Here is a 20,440-nt window from a genome sequence, read left to right on the forward strand (position 1 = left end):
CCTTTCTAAATACCCCACTGTCCTCTAAAAGCCCCCTCTACTAATTCGCACTCTGTTTCATCTCCCCAGTGAACAGACCCCTGTGTACTACAACCTCCATCACTTTCCTGTGTGCGGCTCCATCTCCAGACAGTCTTTAATTCATTTTAATTCCGGTCCGACAAGCCGCTGGAATTCTATCAAATGGCTCTCAGACCCCTGTCAACTTGAACACGTGTCCGGCCAAACACAGGGCCGGGCAGACAGCAAGTACCCACAGAGGCTAACTGGCATTCTGAGCAATTAACAAACAGCAAGATCCCAGTCCCAGACACATCCGCACTGCAGAAAGGTGTTTCACCTGTTCTCTCCATCACCCCCCGCAGCATCAGGAAATCAGACTGACACACACAGCCACACACACACTGTTTGGCACAGGTACAAGAGGAGGCCATTCGACCCTTTGAGCCTGTCCCACCAATGTTAGATCATGGCTGATCTGTCACTTCCCCCATTGAGCCACAAGAAGACAGGAAGAGGCAGTCGGGTAGCAGATAAACAGAGAGGCAGAAAAGCACTGCGCTGGACTTGCTTGGGACCAATAGTGTAATCCGTGGTCGGGTTGGGGGACAGTTGTGAATCGGCCGCCTGTTCAGCATTTATCCCCCGTTTTACCTCAATTGGGAACAAAGTTGCAGCAAGAGATGGAGAGAGGGAACTCTATGGGACTACATTGACATTTCTGGAGCAGTGCATCCCAAAGGATTGGCTCCAGAGGCCCCTCCAGCCCCTCCCTTGTGGTAAAAAGCACCCTTCCCCCCAAACACACAATAAAAATACGGCAGATGCTGAAATTCTGATATTTAAAAAAAACATGCGAGAAATACTGAGCATTTCCAGCACTTTATTTTTATTGCAGCCTCGAAAACATACAGTCTTCTTTTCTGTATCTAAAATGAATTCGACAACAACACACATGCATTTATTATTTTCCTCTCTGGTTAATGTTCTTTTCTGAGAATTCCACGTTTCTAAAGATTCTCCCTTTGCATCATCAAAGCTGCAGATTCCGAAAAGATTCTCCTTGGGAATAAGAGATATAAAATGATTCAAACAAAGCCAAGCATTTTTGAACGTAAAACAAACACAGCAAGAGCCCAGGGCTCTTTCTCTCACTCAGTGACATAAAACAATCTCTCAGTGACTCCACATCTTACAAACACATCGCCTGATACAGAGCCAGAGACTGGGAAGTGATTGGAAATGTGAGACAGGGTTTTCGGAGCTGAGTACCTGCCCATTGTCCTGTTAATCCAGGTAACACAGCCAGCTCTGAGCAGAGACATGACAAGGAGCTGATTCCTGATGACCTGCAAACTTTTCATTCCAAACCCCATTGTTGACAACATTGCTGCAATTTACAGACAGGCATTTGCAGCAATCAGCTCCATTCTATTCCCAGAAACAGTGAAATTCTCTCTTTAACCTGAGATGAATGTGCGAACACTTAATCACTGCCGCAGCATTTAATTTAACTGAAAATCAAGACACCCTCGAGGGCTGGAGATGGCGTTGCGGGGGAGGGGGCGGGATGGCGGGGGAGCTTCTCAACAGGGGCTGAGAGCTGGCCAGTGACTAAACATTGCAGACCCCTCAGAGCCTGTGTTTCTTCCTCTGTGTTTAACCTGTTATTTCCTGCTGTCTCCCTCTATCACTCCCTCTATTTCTCTGTATTTAACTCTACATATGTTTCTGCCTCATTGTAAAAACACACAAACACTGGTGATACCCATTCCCTCTCCCGTAGAAGCATAGAGAGAGAAATCCACATTCCCATCCCTGAAAATCTGAGTTCAAATGATGCCCAGGTGTTTCATTTCACTGTCAAATTTAGCCAACAGTCTAAACCAGCAGCAATATTTGGAGATACAGCACTGAAACAGGCCCTTTGGTCCACCGAGTCTGTGCCGACCATCAAACACCCATTTATACTAATCCTACACTAATCCCCCCATATCCCTACCACATCCTCACCTGTCCCTATATTTCCCTACCACCTACCTATACTAGGGGCAATTTATGATGGCCAATTAACGTATCAACCTGCAAGTCTTTGGCATGTGGGAGGAACCCAGAGCACCGGGAGGAAACCCACGCAGACACAGGGAAAACTTGCTAACTCCACACAGGCAGTACCCAGAATTGAGCCCGGGTCGTTGGAGCTGTGAGGCTGCGGTGCTAACCACTGTGGCACTGTGCCGCCCTCATATTCGGGAATGAGAACAAGCCTTTCCAAGCCATCGCATTTCGACCATTTAATTGCTGATTCACAAAAGCATTTGATGATCAATGAATTAATTTTTAAAGTGGTCGTCACTGTTGCAATGTTGGAAATGCTGTAGGACATTTGTGCACAGCAAGATCCCACAAGCATCCTTATGCCCCTCCGATCTCCCTCTCATTCCCTCCCTGTTTCCCTCACTCTCCTGCATCTCTCCCTCCTGTTACACTCATTCAGAGAGACAGACGGAGAGAGAGAGACAGACAGGCAGACAGACAGAGAAATCCACTCTCAGAACCTCACTCTCTATTCAAATGGCTGCTGCACATTTCATTTAACCCTCAAGTTCACGGCACTGACCAAAACACCAGCATTATTCGGGAATTATAACAAGTCTTTCGACAGATACAACTGTCGGATGTTTAATTTAATATTGTGAGGTGGAGAGGGGGGTGCTGACTGTTTGTCAGGCACCAGGGGTTATCTTGTCTATGTCAAATTGCAAGGCTGGGCTGCTCCTTTAACCCCACGCTTTCAACCTTTATAATATTCCAGGGCCCTAATCCGACAGGAGATAGTTAACACAGGTCCCCAGAGAGAAAATTAAACCTCGGGCTAATAAACGGACACAACTCACTTAGGCCCTTTGGGTGCAGCCTGTGGACAAGGCTCAGTCCGTCCCCTCTGATGGAAGCTCCTGTCCAGGGATTTCTCGTCCAAGATTTTCCCTCTTTTCATTTTCACGATGCAGTTTTCAGAATAAAAAAAATATCCTCGGGGGAAAGAAAGAGAAACAAATTGCAATAAAGTTCAAAGCATTTTTAAACAAACAGCACAGCAAGAGCCCAGGGTTTCCTCTCTCAGTTACAGACAATCAGCAATATTCAAATGTAATCAAATAAAAAGTTAGAAACCAGAGTGAGACAGAGGGAGCACACACACACACAGATACACAGACACACACATACACACAGCCACAGATACACAGACATACACACACACAGCCACAGATACACAGACACACACACACATACACACATAAACACACACACACACACACACAGATAAAATGGCACACACACACATACACACATAAACACACACACACGCGCACACACACACACACACACACACACACATACCCACACACATACACACACACACATACCCACACACATACACACACACACACACATACCCACACACATAAACACACACACCCCCACACACATACATACACACAAACACACATATACACACACACACACTGAACCAGAGTGGGGAATGTGTCAAAGTTTTCTCCAAAATATACTTCATTCATAGAAATCTGTAAAAATAATTACATAACAGCACAGTTCAAAACGGCACCTAGTTGACATTTTAAAAGGTGCAAAGGAAATCAATTTTCTTCAATACTGGAGTGAGTTGCCTCACAACCATTCCCTTCCTTTACACATGTCATGTACATTTTACAGCAAACCCATATTTGGTGTAATCAGCCCTAGGGATTTCACACGGGTCCAGCCCCTTGGTTCACCTTGGTTGGAAGATCTGACAGTGGTCTTTCCCCATTGAGCCTTTGCAGCGGCTGCCCAAGCTTTAGTGTGTCCCTCAGCACGTAGTCCTGGACCATGGTATGTGCCAGTCTGCAAAACTCGTTCCTGGGCTACCCTTTGCGCTGGAAGACCAGCAGGCTTCAGGCAGACCAAAGAGAGTCAAAGAGTCATAGAGATTTGTCCAGTATACAAACAGGCTCTTCGGCCCACTGCGTCCATGTTGACCCTAATACCTATCTATACTAATCCCACCTGCCTGCATTAATTCCAAATCCCTCTATGCCTTGCTCATTCAAGTACCTGTCCAGATGCCTCTTAAATGTTGCGACTGTTCCTGCCTCCACCACCTCCTCAGGCAGCACATTCCAGATACCCACCATTCTTTGTGTGAAAAGATTACCCCTTTGATCCCCTTTAAACTTCCTCCATCTTACCTTAAATCTATGCCCTCCAGTTTCAGTCACCCCCTACCATGGGAAACAGACTCTGGCTATCTCCCCTATCTATGCCTCTCATAATTTCATATACCTCTATCATGTCCCCACTCAGCCTCCTGCGCTCCAGTCAAAACAGACCCAGCCTATCCAATCTCTCTTTATAACTCAAGCCCTCCAAACCAGGCAACATCCTGGTGAATGATTTCTGCACCCTCTGTAGCTTCATCAGATCTTTTCTGTAGTGTGGCGACCAGTACTGCACACAGTACCCCAAATGCAGCCTAACCAACGGTTCTGTACAACTGTAGCATGACGTCCCAACTCTTGTACTCAGTGCCTCGGCCGATGAAGGCAAGCATGCCATATGCCTTCTTCACCACCCTTACTCCCTGTGTTGCACTTTCAGGGAACTATGTACTTGCACCCCAGATTCTCTGCTCAACAACACTCCCCAGGGCCATGCATTCACTGTATATGTCCTGTCCTGGTTTAACTTCCCATAATGCATCACTTCACACTTGTCTGCGTTAAATTTAATTTGCCAATCCCTTGCCCACTTTCCCAGTTGATTTATATCCTGTTATATCCTTAAACAACCTTCTTCACTGTCCATTATCCCACCAATTTTGGTGTCATCTTGAAACTTACTAATCATGCCCACAACATTCACATCCAAGTCATTAACATATATGACCGAATTGATGGTCCTCCAGCATCAGTTGATGTTTATCTCGGTGTGTGTCCCTGGGAACAGTACGTAGAGCACAGACTCCTTTGTTACAGAGCTGCTTGGGATGAACTGCGACAAAAAAACACTGCATCTCTTTCCACACCTGCCTTCCAGAAGGAGGTTTGCAACAGTTTTTTCCCCACCACAGCCACATCGAGGGCAGCGTGCAGAAGTGGTGAGACTCCGGGCGTGCAGGAAGGATCTGACGGGGAGGGCCCTTCTCACCACCAGCCAAGCTACGTTTTGGTGTTTGTTTGAAAGTTCTGGTGATGAGGCATTCTGCCAAACGACTTTGGCAGTGTGCTCGGGGAACCATCCGACAGGATCCACCATCTCCTTTTCCCATAGGGGCTTGAGGACATACCGTGCAGACCACTGCCTGATGAATTGGTGGTCAAAGGTGCTTTCCCGCAGAAACTGTTCCACTAAGGATAGGTGTTACGACACGGTCCAACTGGATGGAGCGTTCCACGGCAAAGTGACTAGACCCATCCTTCGCAACACCGGGGACAGATAGAACCTCAGCATGTGGTGACACTTGGAGTTTGCATACTGGGGCTCTACAAACAGCTTGATGCAGCCGCACACGAAGGTAGTCATCAGGATGAGGGACACGTTGGGTACATTTTTCCAGCCCTTACCAAAAAGTTTGAACATCGTTTCCCTCCGGACACGATCCATTTTGGATCCCCAGATGAAGCGGGAAATGGCTCAGGTGACCGTCACAGCGCAGGAGCGGGGTATGGGCCAGACCTGCGCCATGTACAGCAACAGCAACAGGAGTGCCTCGCACCTGATGACCAGGTTCTTACCCATAATGGAGAGAGTTCACTGCTCCCACATGCTCAGTTTATGGTGTACCCTGGCGACTCACTGCTTCCAGGTTTTGACGCATGCCCTGGCCCTTCCGAACCATATCCCCAACACCTTCAGGTAGTCTGACCTGACGGTGAAGGGGACAAAGGATCGGTCAGTCCAGTTCTCAAAGAACATGGCCTCGCTCTTGCTGTGGTTAACTTTGGCTCCCGAGGCCAGTTCGAACTGGTCGCAAATGCTCATCAGTCTGCGCACAGGCAGCGGATCCGAGCAGAAGACGGCGACGTCATCCATGTACAGAGAGGTTTTAAATTGGGTGCCTTCACTGCCTGGGATTTTCACCCTTCTTATGCTCGCATCCTTCTTAATAGACTCAGTCAAGGGTTCAATACACCAAACAAACAAGACAGGTGAGAGAGGACATCCCTGTCTGACTCCAGATTGGATCGGGAGTCTTTCTGATTCCCACCCATTGATTGAGACTGCAGTAATGATGTTTGTGTAGAGCAGTTTGATCCTATTGCATATTCCCTCCCCAAACCCCATTTTGGAAAGCACGTCCATCATGTAGGTGTGTGATATCCTGTCAAAAGCCTTTTCCTGGTCCAGGCTGATGAGGCAGGTGTCCACCCTCCTGTGCCATATACAGGCGATCGTATCCCTGAGTAGTGCGACACAAAGAACAAAGAACAGTACAGCACAGGAACAGGCCATTCGGCCCTCCAAGCCTGCGCCGATCTTGGTGCCTGCCTAAACTAACATCTTCTGCACTTCCGGGGCCCATATCCCTCTATTCGCTTCCTATTCATATATTTGTCAAGTAGTCTCTTAAACGTCGCGATCGTATCTGCTTCCACCACCTCCCCTGGCAGCAAGTTCCAGGCACTCACCACCCTCTGTGTAAAAAACTTGCCTCGCACATACCCTCTAAACTTTGCCCCTTGCACCTTAAACCTATGTCCCCTAGTAACTGACTCTTCCACCCTGGGAAAAAAGCTTCTGACTATCCACTCTGCCCATGCAGCTCAAAACGTTGAAAACCTCAACCATGCGGCCCTCTACCTCCGTCGTTCCAGTGAAAACAATCCGAGATTTTCCAACCTCTCTTCAAAGCTAATGCCCTCCAGACCAGGCAACATCCTGGGAAACCTCCTCTGCACCCTCTCCAAAGCCTCCACATCCTTCTGGTAGTGTGACGCACAGAATTGCATGCAATATTCAAAGTGTGGCCTAACTAAGGTTCTGTACAGCTGCAACATGACTTGCCAATTTTTATACTCTATGTCCCGACCAATGAAGGCAAGCATGCCGTATGCCTTCTTGACTACCTTATCCACCTGCGTTGCCACTTTCAGTGACCTGTGGACCTATACGCCCAGATCTCTCAGCCTGTCAATACTCCTAAGGGTTCTGCCATTTATTGTATACCTCCCACCTGCATTAGACCTTCCAAAATGTATTACCTCACATTTGTCCGGATTAAACTCCATCTGCCATTTCTCCACCCAAGTCTCCAACCGATCTATATCCTGCTGTATCCTCTGACAATCCTCATCATTATCAGCAACTCCAGCAACCTTTGTGTCGTCCGCAAACTTACTAATCAGACCAGCTACATTTTCCTCCAAATCATTTATACATACTACAAACAGCAATGGTCCCAGCACTGATCCCTGTGGAAAACCACTAGTCACATCCCTCCATTCAGAAAAACATCCAACCACTGTTAAACTCTGTCTTCTGTGACTGAGCCAGTTCTGTTATCATCTTGCCAACTCATCACTGATCCCGTGTGACTTCACCTTTTGCACCAGTCTGCCATGCGGGACCTTGTCAAAAGTTTTACTAAAGTCCATATAGACAACATCCACCGCCCTTCCCTCATCAATTATCTTCGTCACTTCCTCAAAAAGCTCAATCAAACTGGTAATACACGACCTCCCCTTCACAAAACCATGCTGTCTCTCGCTAATAAGTTCGTTTCTTTCCAAATGGGAGTAAATCCTGTCCCGAAGAATCCTCCCTCATAGTTTCCCGACCACTGACGTAAGGCTCAACGGCCTATACCTTCCTGGATTATCCTTACCACCCTTCTTAAACAAAGGAACAACATTGGCTGTTCTCCAGTCCTCTGAGACCTTACTTGTAGCCAATGAGGATGCAAAGATTTATGTCAAGGCCCCAGCAATTTCTTCCCTTCCCTCCCTCAGTATTCTAGGGTCGATCCCATCAGGCCCTGGGGACTTATCTACCTTAATGCTTTGCAAGACACCCAACACCTCCTCCTTTTTGATAATGAGATGACTGAGACTACCTGCACTCCCTTCCCCAGTCTCATCATCCACCAAGCCCTTCTCCTTGGTGAATACTGATGCAAAGTACTCATTTAGCACCTCACCCATTTCCTCTGGCTCCTCGCATAGATTCCCATCTCTGTCCTTGAGTGGGTCAACCCTTTCCCAGGTTACCTTCTTGCTCTTTATATATGTATCAAAATCCTTGGGATTTTCCTTAATCCTGTTTGCCAATGACTTTTCATGACCCCTTTTAACCCTCCTAACTCCTTGCTTAGGTTCCTTCCTACTGTCTTTATATTCCTCAAGTGCTTCATCTGTTCCTAGCCTTCCAGCCCTTACAAATACTTCCTTTTTCTTTTTGACTCTGCTCACAATATCCTGTGTTATCCAAGCTTCCCGAAACTTGCCAAACTTGTCTTTCTTCCTCACTGGAACATGCTGGTCCTGGATTCTAATTAGCTGACGTTTGAAAGACTCCCACATGTCAGATGTTGATTTACCCTCAAACAGCCGCCCCCAATCTAAATTCTTCAGTTCCTGCCTCATATTGTTATAATTAGCCTTCCCCCAATTTAGCACCTTCACCCGAGGACTACTCTTATCCTTTTCCACAAGTACATTAAAGCTTATGGAATTCTGGTCACTGCTCCCGAAATGCTCCCTCACTGACATTTCGACCACCTGGCCGGGCTCATTCCCCAATACCAGGTCCAGAATGGCCCCATCCCCAGTTGGACAATCTACATCCTGTTTCAAGAAGCCCTCCTGCATGCTCCTCACAAATTGTGCCCCAACCAAGCCCCTAGCACGAAGTGAGTCCCAGTCAATATTGGGGAAGTTAAAATCACCCACCAATACAACCCTGTTACCTTTACATCTTTCCAAAATCTGTCTACATATCTGCTCCTCTACCTCCCGCTGGCTGTTGGGAGGCCTGTAGCAAACCCCCAACATCGTGACTGCACCCTTCCTATTCCTGAGCTCCACCCATATTGCCTCGCTGCATGAACTCTCTGAGGTGTCCTCCCGCAGTACAGCTGTGATATTCTCCTTAACCAGTAATGCAACTCCCCCACTACTTTTACATCCCCGTCTATCCCGCCTGAAGCTTCTAAAGCCTGGAGACTGGCAGAGATCTTCCTGCCGGGTATAGTACTGGTCTGATCAGGGTGAATCACCAACTCCAGAGCAGACTTGAGTCAAGTGGCTATGACTTTTGACATAATCTTGTCGTCAGCATCAAGCAGTGAGATTGGCCGCCAATTTCTGATTTCCGCCCTCTCCCCCTTCCGCTTGTAGATGAGGGTGAGAATCCCTTTCCTCATGGATTCTGATATGCTGCCGGCCAGAAGCATACTCTCGTATACTTCCAGCAGGTCTGGGCCGACCCAGTCCCATACAGCTGAATACAACTCAACCAGTAAGCCATCACAAAGGTCCTGACGGCCTTTGTCAGCTCTTACAGAGTCAGTGGTTTGTCCAGTCTCTCCCGATATTCTAGTCGAGGCCTGACCAGAGCTTTATAAATGTTCAGCATAACATCCCTGCTTTTGTACTCAACAGCTCTATTTATGAAGCCCAAGATCCCATATGCTTTGCTGACTATCTATCTCTTTATCTTTGGGCCTCCTTATCTCGAGAGACAATGGATACGCGCCTGGAGGTGGTCAGTGGTTTGTGAAGCAGCGCCTGGAGTGGCTATAAAGGCCAATTCTGGAGTGACAGGCTCTTCCACAGGTGCTGCAGAGAAATTTGTTTGTTGGGGCTGTTGCACAGTTGGCTCTCCCCTTGCGCCTCTGTCTTTTTTCCTGCCAACTACTAAGTCTCTTCGACTCGCCACAATTTAGCCCTGTCTTTATGGCTGCCCGCCAGCTCTGGCGAATGCTGGCAACTGACTCCCACGACTTGTGATCAATGTCACACGATTTCATGTCGCGTTTGCAGACGTCTTTATAACGGAGACATGGACGGCCGGTGGGTCTGATACCAGTGGCGAGCTCGCTGTACAATGTGTCTTTGGGGATCCTGCCATCTTCCATGCGGCTCACATGGCCAAGCCATCTCAAGCGCCGCTGACTCAGTAGTGTGTATAAGCTGGGGATGTTGGCCGCTTCAAGGACTTCTGTGTTGGAGATATAGTCCTGCCACCTGATGCCAAGTATTCTCCGAAGGCAGCGAAGATGGAATGAATTGAGACGTCGCTCTTGGCTGGCATACGTTGTCCAGGCCTCGCTGCCGTAGAGCAAGGTACTGAGGACACAGGCCTGATACACTCGGACTTTTGTGTTCCGTGTCAGTGCGCCATTTTCCCACACTCTCTTGGTCATCTGGACATAGCAGTGGAAGCCTTTCCCATGAGCTTGTTGATTTCTGCATCTAGAGACAGGTTACTGGTGATAGTTGAGCCTAGGTAGGTGAACTCTTGAACCACTTCCAGAGCGTGGTCGCCAATATTGATGGATGGAGCATTTCTGACATCCTGCCCCATGATGTTCGTTTTCTTGAGGCTGATGGTTAGGCCAAATTCATTGCAGGCAGACGCAAACCTGTCGATGAGACTCTGCAGGCATTCTTCAGTGTGAGATGTTAAAGCAGCATCGTCAGCAAAGAGGAGTTCTCTGATGAGGACTTTCCGTACTTTGGACTTCGCTCTTAGACGGGCAAGGTTGAACAACCTGCCCCCTGATCTTGTGTGGAGGAAAATTCCTTCTTCAGAGGATTTGAACGCATGTGAAAGCAGCAGGGAGAAGAAAATCCCAAAAAGTGTGGGTGCGAGAACACAGCCCTGTTTCACACCACTCAGGATAGGAAAGGGCTCTGATGAGGAGCCACCATGTTGAATTGTGCCTTTCATATTGTCATGGAATGAGGTGATGATACTTAGTAGCTTTGGTGGACATCCGATCTTTTCTAGTAGTCTGAAGAGACCACGTCTGCTGACGAGGTCAAAGGCTTTGGTGAGATCAATGAAAGCAATGTAGAGGGGCATCTGTTGTTCACGGCATTTCTCCTGTATCTGACGAAGGGAGAACAGCATGTCAATAGTCGATCTCTCTGCACGAAAGCCACACTGTGCCTCAGGGTAGACGCGCTCGGCCAGCTTCTGGAGCCTGTTCAGAGCGACTCGAGCAAAGACTTTCCCCACTATGCTGAGCAGGGAGATTCCACGGTAGTTGTTGCAGTCACCGCGGTCACCTTTGTTTTTATAGAGGGTGATGATGTTGGCATCGCGCATGTCCTGGGGTACTGCTCCCTCGTCCCAGCACAGGCATAGCAGTTCATGTAGTGCTGAGAGTATAGCAGGCTTGGCACTCTTGATTATTTCAGGGGTAATGCTGTCCTTCCCAGGGGCTTTTCCGCTGGCTAGGGAATCAATGGCATCACTACTTTCTCAATATGTCCTGCCACCATCAAAGATGTATGCACCTGTATTCCCAGGTCCCACTGTCCCTGCACACTCACTATAACAATGCCATTAAGTCAATATTGCCTCTCCCTATCCCTTCCACCAAAATAAATCACCTCACAGTTCCCTGTATTAAATTTCATCTGCCTTCCTTGCACGTCTTAACCATCTGAGCCCGGACAATTCACAACTTTCAAAGATGCTCAACACTCTAATATTTTCTCTCAATATGTTTATACCTTCCAATATTTCAAACCCCTCCTCCTTGAATTGAATTCTGTTTTTTTTCTAAAGAAATAAAACATCAATCTGGAATTAAGAAACCACCAGGATGGAATGATCTACACCCTTCTGCAAGTGTAAATCCCGTGTTTGTCTCAAATTTGCTGTATTTATTAACGATTTAAGATGATGGGATCGAATGTCAGGTTTGTTTCCCGTGGCTGAGGAATCTAAAACACGGGGGCACAGTCTCAGGATAAGAGGCCAATCATTTCAGACTGAGATGAGGAGAAGTTTCTTCAACCAGAGGATTGTGGACTCTCCATCATTGAATATATTTAAGGCTGGGATAGACAGAGGTTTCGTCACTCAGCGAATCCAGGGATATGGGGAGTGGTCGGGAAGGTGGAATTGAGGTACAAGATCAGCCGTGATGTTAGTGAACGGCGGAGTAGACTCGAGGGGACCAATGCTCTACTCCTGCTCATATTTCTTATGTTATTGTATCTCCCTATCCCTTCTGCCACAATTATTCAAATCTCATTTCCCTGTATTAAATTCCATCTGCCACTTGTCTGCCCATTCTGCTCACCTATCTATGTCCTGTTGCAGTTGATTGGTATCATCCTCGCTGTTTTCATCTCCTCTAGGTTTGATGTCAAAGGTGAATTTTGAAGATTTATTCTTTATTCCAATATCCAAGTCATTATAAATATAATCAAAAGCTGCAGTAGTCACAGCACTGACCATTGAGGAACACTGCTGTTTATCATTCTCCAGTGTGAAAAAATAACCATTAGCCACGGCTTGCTGTGTCCTGTCCTTAAGCTGCCTCTTTGGTGAAAACAGACACAAATTATTCGTGAAGAATCATGCACACATCGCCCACCTCCATACACAAATTCCCCTTTTTGGTCCCTAACACTCAATCCATTGCGGCACAGTGGGGCAGTGGTTAGCACCACAGCCTCACAGCTCCAGTGACCCGTGTTCAGTTCTGGGTACTGTCTGTGTGGAGTTTGCAAGTTCTCCCTGTGACCACGTGGGTTTCCTCCCACAGCCAAAGCCTTGCAGATTGATAGGTAAATTGGCCATTGTAAATTGCCAATCGTGTGGTTAGGTGGTCGGAGAATTGAGGGAAGGTGGGGATTTAGTTGAGATTATGGAGTTAAATGTAGGATTAGTGTAAAAGGGTGGATTGTTGGCCAGCACAGACTATGGTAGGCTGAAGGGCCTGTTTCAGTGCTGTATCTCTCTATGATGATGATTTCAGGAAATACGCATCCCTGTGAGTGGATTTCCAAGACAGCAAGACAAACCTTCTTCTAGCAGGGTAGGGAACCTGAAGAACCAAGAAAGCATGTAGTGGGCTTTGCCATCAGAAACTCTTTGCTCAGCATGATAGAGCCACCTTCAAATGGCTCAGAACGCATACTGTCCATCCGACTGCTCACCACCTCTGGTCTAGTGCACCTACTCAGCATCTATGCTCCAACACTCTGATCCTCACCTGAAGCTAAAGACCAATTCTATTCGGAACTCCATAATATCATTAGTAGCATCCCCAACAGCGAACATTTGTTCCTGTTGGGGGACTCTGATGCCAGGGTAGGGGCCGACCATGACTCATGGCCCTCCTGTCTTGGGCGCTATGGCATTGGAAGGATGAATGAAAATGGACAGAGACTGCTGGGGTTGTGTACCTATCACAACCTCTGCATCACCAACTCGTTCTTTCATACTAAACCCTGTCACCAGGTTTCTTGGAGGCACCCAAGATCACGTCTTTGGCACCAGCTGGACCTCATCATCACAAGGCGAGCCTCAATAAACAGTGTCCAAATCACACGCAGCTTCCACAGTGCGGACTGCGGCACAGACCACTCCCTGGTGTGCAGCAAGGATAGACTCAAAGCATAGAAGCTGAATCACTCCAGGCAGAAGGGCCACCAGTGCATCAACACGAACAGAATTTCTTATCCACAGCGGTAACATAAGCTTCTAAATTCACTTTGAAAAGCCCTTCAAAACACTCCTACAGGGGTTGCAGAGACCGAGTGGGCCCACATCAGAGACGCCATCGATGACTCAGCTATGACCAACTGTGGCAAACGTGTGAAGCGGAATGCAGACTGGTTTCAATCTCACTTTGAAGAGCTGGGACCTGTCATTGCCGCTAAGCGCATTGCACTGTTGAAGTACAAGAAAGCCCCCAGCGAGTTAACATCCGTAGCAGTTAAAGCAGCCAGAATATCTGCACAAAGAACAGCCAGGCGCTGCTCAAATGACTACTGGCAACACCGATGCAGTCGTATTCAGCTGGCCTCCGACACCAGAAACATCAGAGGAATGTATGATGGCATTAAGAGGGCCTTTAGGCCAACCATCAAGAAGATCGCCCCCCTCCCCCCTCAAAGATAAATCAGGGGAAACGATCACTGACCAACACAAGCAAATGGACTGCTGGGTGGAACACTACCTAGAACTGTACTCCAGGGAAAATGTTGTCACTGAGACTGCCCTCAATGCAGCCCAGTCTCTGCCAGTCATGGATAAGCTGGACAGACAGCCAACAAAATCGGAACTCAATGATGCCATTGATTTTCTAGCCAGTGGAAAAGCCCCTGGGAATGACGGCATTAACCCTGAAATATTCAAGAGTCCCAAGCCTGCTACACTCTCAGCACTCCATGAACTGATTTGCCTGTGCTGGGAAGAGGCAGCAGTACCACAAGACATGTGCGATGCCAATATCATCACCCTCTATAAGAACAAGGGTGACAGCGGTTACTGCAACAATCTGTGGTATCTCCTTGCTCAGCATAGTGGGGAAAGTCTTTGCTCGAGTCATTTTAAACAGACTCCAGAAGCTGGTTGAGCGTGTCTACCCTGCGGCACAGTGCGGCATTCGAGCATAGAGATTCACCATTGACATGCTGTTCTCCCTTCGTCAGCTACAGGAGAAATGTCATGAACAACAGATGCCCCTCTACGTTGCTTTCATTGATCTCACCAAAGCCTTTGACCTCGTCAGCAGACGTGGTCTCTTCAGACTACCAGCAAAGATTGGATGTCCACCAAAGCTACTAAGTATCATCACCTCATTTTATGACAATATGAAAGGCACAATTCAGCATAGCTGCGTCTCATCAGACCCCTTTCCTATCCTGAGTGACGTGAAACAGGGCTGTGTTCTTGCACCTACACTGTTTGGGAACTTCTTCTCCCTGATGCTCCCACATGCGTTCAAGTCTTCAGAACAAGGAATTTTCATCCACACAAGATCAAATGGCACGTTGTTCAACCTTGCCCGTCTTAGGGCGAAGACCAAAGTACGGAAGGTCCTCATCAGGGAACTCCTCTTTTCTGACGATGCTGCATTAACATCCCACACGGAAGAGTGTCTGCAGAGATTCATCGACAGGTTTGCGGCTGCCTGCAATGAATTTGGCCTAACCATCAGCCTCAAGAAAACGAACATCAAGGACAGGACGTCAGAAATGCTCCATCCATCAATATCGGCGACCACGCTCTGTAAGTGGTTCAATAGTTCACCTACCTAGGCCCAACTATCACCAGTAACCTGTCTCTCGATGTAGAAATCAACAGGCGCATGGGAAAGGCGTCCACTGCTATGTCCAAAATGGCCAAGAGAGTGTGGGAAAATGGCGCACTGACACGGGAACACAAAAAGTCCGAGTGTATCAAGCCTGTGTCCTCAGTACCTTGCTCTACGGCAGCTAGGCCTGGACAACTGAGATGCAGGCTACTAGGCTAGATGGGATTGAGGTTCACAAGGAGGAGGTGTTAGCAATTTTGGAAAGTGTGAAAATAGATAAGTCCCCTGGGCCAGATGGGATTTATCCGAGGATTCTCTGGGAAGCTAGGGAGGAGATTGCAGAGCCTTACAGGTTCTGATAAACCCGACTAAGAATCAATACAGTTCACTAGTTAAAATAATCCATACTCAAAAAAATACTCACCAGCTACTGATTTGTTCAAAATACTCACCGGCTACTTACTTGTTCTAAAATTATACTTTTCCTGATGACACCGATATGTAGATCTTCCTACTGGTAATAGACCTTGACAATGTTAATAAAGCTTGACAATTCTAATAAACTTTACGACAATAGTAAATTTTATAAATACTGATATACCCTGATAATACTTGATGCAGAATATGTATTAAGCTGTGCAAATGAACGAATTCACTCCCTGCTGGTCTTTCTCTCACTCTGTATAATAACCATTATAAAATCAGCATTAGCTTCTGGTTTATATAATATTGAAATGATCAGGTCTTATTTTATTTTTGTTTGATTCAGATTCTGAAAAATTAACAACATACCTGTATACTCATCCCGGCGGCATTCAGTCTCCCTGCTCTCTCTGTCGACTGTGTTGTTGCTCAAACATTACTTTCGATGTTTCCCTGCTTTTGGTTCTGCCGTGCTCTCTTTCTCTCTATCTTTGGCCTACAACAGTCCTTTTGGCACGTTTTTTAAAGCTCCACTCACGCCATGCTCTTCCTCCTTTTCTCTCCCTCTGTCTCTCTCTCTGTTCCCCGACTGTCCTTTTGGAAAGCTTTTTAAAGCTCTACTCCTGCCGTGCTCTCTTTCCCGCTGTTTCTTACTCCACGGAGGATGCCTTACCTGCTGAATATTTCCATAATTTTCAGATATTATAGCACCGTCTCTCTGCTCACTGTTTTCTGTCAGTTTGCTGCTTCATGGTGATAAGTTGGAAGGTCAGGGTATGGGCACAATGAGGTCAGGAGTTGAGTGACTGGGGTGGAACCAAAACTGAGCACCAGTGAGCATGTTATTGCTGTTTAAGTGGGGCGTGGTAGCAGTGTCGACTGCATCTTCCATCATCATGGGGGTGAGAGGAAGAAAGAGAGGGAGAGAGAGAGAGACAGGGGGGTGAGGGGGAGAAAGAGATAGAGAGAGAGACGGGGGATGTGTAGGGGGAGAAAGAGAGAAAAAGAGAGGGAGGGTGGGGGGAATAGAGAGAGAGAGGGGGGAAAGTCAGGGGTGAGGGGGAGAAAGAAAGAGAGAGAGGGGTTGGGGCGGATAAAGAGTGAGAGAGGGAGGGAGAGACGAGGGTGAGGGGGAGAAAGAGAGAGAGAGGGGGAGGGGGAGAAAGAGAGAGAGAGAGAGACAGAGTGAAGGAGAAGGTGAGGAATAAATAGTCCCAAAGGCGCTACGCAGGGTGCATTATAAAACAAAATCTGACACCAAACCCACAGAAGTTGAGATTAAGGCTGATGACCAAAAGCTTGGTCAAAGAGGTTAGCTTTAAGGAACGTCTCTAAGCAGGAATGAGAGATAGAGTGACGGAGAGGTGTAGGGAAGGAATTCCCAGTGTAAACCAGCAGTGAAATTAATTCCTGATTGCCGGTAGAGATTTGTTAGGAAAGGGTATTAATTGTACGGAGCCGAAACAGTTCGTTGTGGATAAGGAGCAAATCAGCCATGTCTTGAGTGAATGGACGGGACAGGCTCGAGGGGCCGAATGGCCTCCTCCTGTCTTCCGAAGGCCTTTATTAATATCCCTGCCAATGCATTTGTGGTTTTCTGTTTGCAACAAGTGACCAGCTTGGGGTTCTCTCTGACATCTTTTAGTTTTGGTGACTGCAGCTTGACAGTAGCGAAGGTGCGAGAGCGAGCTTACAGCTGATAAGTCAATTTCAGTTTTTGGTGACTGCAGCTTGACAGTAGCGAAGGTACGAGAGCGAGCTTACAGCTGGGAAGTCAATTTCAGTGTAAGTTTAAAAGTTAATTCCCTTTTGTTTTCAGAGGACCAGGGGACTGCTGGGTAAGTAAAAACGATATATTTGGGTGCTGGCTGCACCCGAGACACTACACGTGTAGAGCCTCCCACCCACCCTCCTCCTCTAACCAAAAAAAAGGACTCTGTTGTGTTGATAAGGTAAGCTTTTTATTTAAGAAGTGCTGTCCGTTGGATTGTTAACCGAACAAGTTTTGACATTTTTTTTGGTTTTTCAGTAGCTTTGTAGGGAATTTAGAATAGAGGGAATGGAAGTTATGGCAGTTGTATGTTCCTCCTGCAGAATGTGGGAGGTAAGGGTCGCCAAGAGTGTCCCTGCTGACTGCATCTGCGGGAAGTGCACCCAACTCCAGCTCCTCGAGAACCGCGTTAGGGAACTGGAGCTGGAGCTGGATGAACTTCGGATCATTCGGGAGGCGGAGGGGGTTATTGAGAGGAGTTATGGGGAGGTAGTTACACCTCAGGTAAAAGATGTAGGTAGATGGGTTACCGTTAGGGGAAGGAGAGGGAACCAGCAGGCAGTGCAGGGATCCCCTGTGGCCGTTTCCCTCAACAACAGGTGTACCGTTTTGGATACTGTTGCGGGGGACGACTTACCATGGGTAGCAATGGGGTACAGGTATCTGGCACAGAGTCTGTCCCTGTTGCTCAGAAGGGAAGGCAGGAGAGGAGCAGAGCATTAGTCATTGGGGACTCCATAGTTAGGGGAACAGATAGGAGGTGCTGTGGGAACGAGAGACTCACGGTTGGTATGTTGCCTCCCAGGTGCCAGGGTTCGTGATGTCTCGGATCGTGTTTTTGGGATCCTTAAGGGGGAGGGGGAGCAGCCCCAAGCCATAGTCCACAAAGGCACCAACGACATAGGTAGGAAGAGAGATGGGGATTTAAGACAGAAATTCAGGGAGCTAGGGTGGAAGCTTGGAGCGAGAACAAACAAAGTTGTTATCTGTGGGTTGCTGCCCGTGCCACGTGACAGCGAAGCGAGGAATAGGGAGAGAGAGGAGTTGAACACGTGGCTGCAGGGATGGTGCAGGAGGGAGGGTTTTGGTTTCCTGGATAATTGGGGCTCTTTCTGGGGAAGGTGGGACCTCTACAAACAGGATGGTCTTCACCTGAACCAGAGGGGTACCAATATCCTGGGGGGGAGATTTGCTAGTGCTCTTCGGAAGGTTTTAAACTAATTCAGCAGGGAAATGGGATCCTAAATTGTAGTGCCAGTGTACAGGATGTTTAGAGGAGTAAGGTCAGGGATAAGGTTACAAGGACGCAAGAGGGCACTGGTGAGCAAGAACCTGGTTTAAAGTGTGTCTACTTCAACGCCAGGAGCATCCGGAATAAGGTGGGTGAGCTTGCAGCATGGGTTGGTACCTGGGATCTCGATGTAGTGGCCATTTCGGAGACACGGGTAGAGCAGGGGCAGGAATGGATGTTGCAGGTTCCGGGATTTAGATGTTTCAGTAAGAACAGAGAAGATGGTAAAAGGGGGGCGGGGTGGCATTGTTAATCAAGGAGAGTATTACAGCGACAGAAAGGACATGTGAGGACTCGTCTACTGAGGTAGTATAGGCCGAGGTTAGAAACAGGAGAGGTGAGATCACCCTGTTGGGAGTCTTTTATAGACCTCCGAATAGTTCCAGAGATGTAGAGGAAAGGATAGGATTCTCGACAGGGGCGAGAGTAACAGGGTAGTTGTTATGGGGGACTTTAACTTTCCAAATATCGACTGGAAATACTATAGTTCGAGTACTTTAGATGGGTCAGTTTTTGTCCAATGTGTGCAGGAGGGTTTTCTGACACAGTATGTAGACAGGCCAACCGGGGCGATGCAACTTTGGATTTGGTACTGGGTAATGAACCCGGCCAGGTGTTAGATTTAGATGTAGGTGAGCACTTTGGTGACAGTGACCACAATTCGGTTAGGTTTACCTTAGCGATGGGCAGGGACAGGTATATAGCGCAGGGCAAGAATTATAGCTGGGGGAAAGGAAATTATGATGCGATTAGGCAAGATTTAGGATGCGTCGGATGGGGAAGGAAACTGCAGGGGATGGGAACAATTGAAATGTGGAGCTTATTCAAGGAGCAGATACTGCGTGTCCTTGATAAGTATGTACCTGTGAGGCAGGGAGGAAGTTGTCGAGCGAGGGAGCCGTGTTTTCCTAAAGAAGTTGAAGAGCTTGTCAAGAGGAAGAAGGCGGCTTATGTTAGGATGAGACGTGAAGGCTCAGTTCGGGCGCTTGAGAGCTACAAGCTAGCCAGGAAGGATCTAAAGGGAGAGCTAAGAAGAGCAAGGAGAGGGCACGAGAAGTCATTGGTGGAGAGGATCAGGGAAAACCCTAAGGCTTTCGATAGGTATATCAGGAATAAAAGAATGACTAGAGTTAGATTAGGGCCAATCAAGTATAGTAGTGGGAAGTTGTGTGTGGAATCAAAGGAGATAGGGGAAGTGTTAAATGAATATTTTGCGTTGTATTTACAGTAGAGAAAGAAAATGTTGTTGAGAATACTGCGATTCAGGCTACCAGGCTAGATGGGATTGAGGTTCACAAGGAGGAGGTGTTATCAACTTTGGAAAGTGTGAAAATAGATAAGTCCCCTGGGCCAGATGGGATTTATCCGAGGATTCTCTGGGAAGCTAGGGAGGAGATTGCAGAGCCTTTGTCCTTGATCTTCATGTCGTCATTGTCGACAGGAATAGTGCCGGAAGACTGGAGGATAGCAAATGTTGTCCCCTTGTTCAAGAAGGGGAGTAGAGACAGCCCTGGTATTGATAGACCTGTGAGCCTTACTTCGGTTGTGGGTAAAATGTTGGAAAAAGTTATGAGAGACAGGATTTATAATCATCTTGAAAAGAATAAGTTCATTAGCGATAGTCAGCACGGTTTTGTGACGGGTCGGTCGTGCCTCACAAACCTTATTGAGT

The sequence above is a fragment of the Heterodontus francisci genome, unplaced genomic scaffold, assembly GCF_036365525.1.
Source record: "Heterodontus francisci isolate sHetFra1 unplaced genomic scaffold, sHetFra1.hap1 HAP1_SCAFFOLD_52, whole genome shotgun sequence".
NCBI classification, from domain to species: domain Eukaryota; kingdom Metazoa; phylum Chordata; class Chondrichthyes; order Heterodontiformes; family Heterodontidae; genus Heterodontus; species Heterodontus francisci.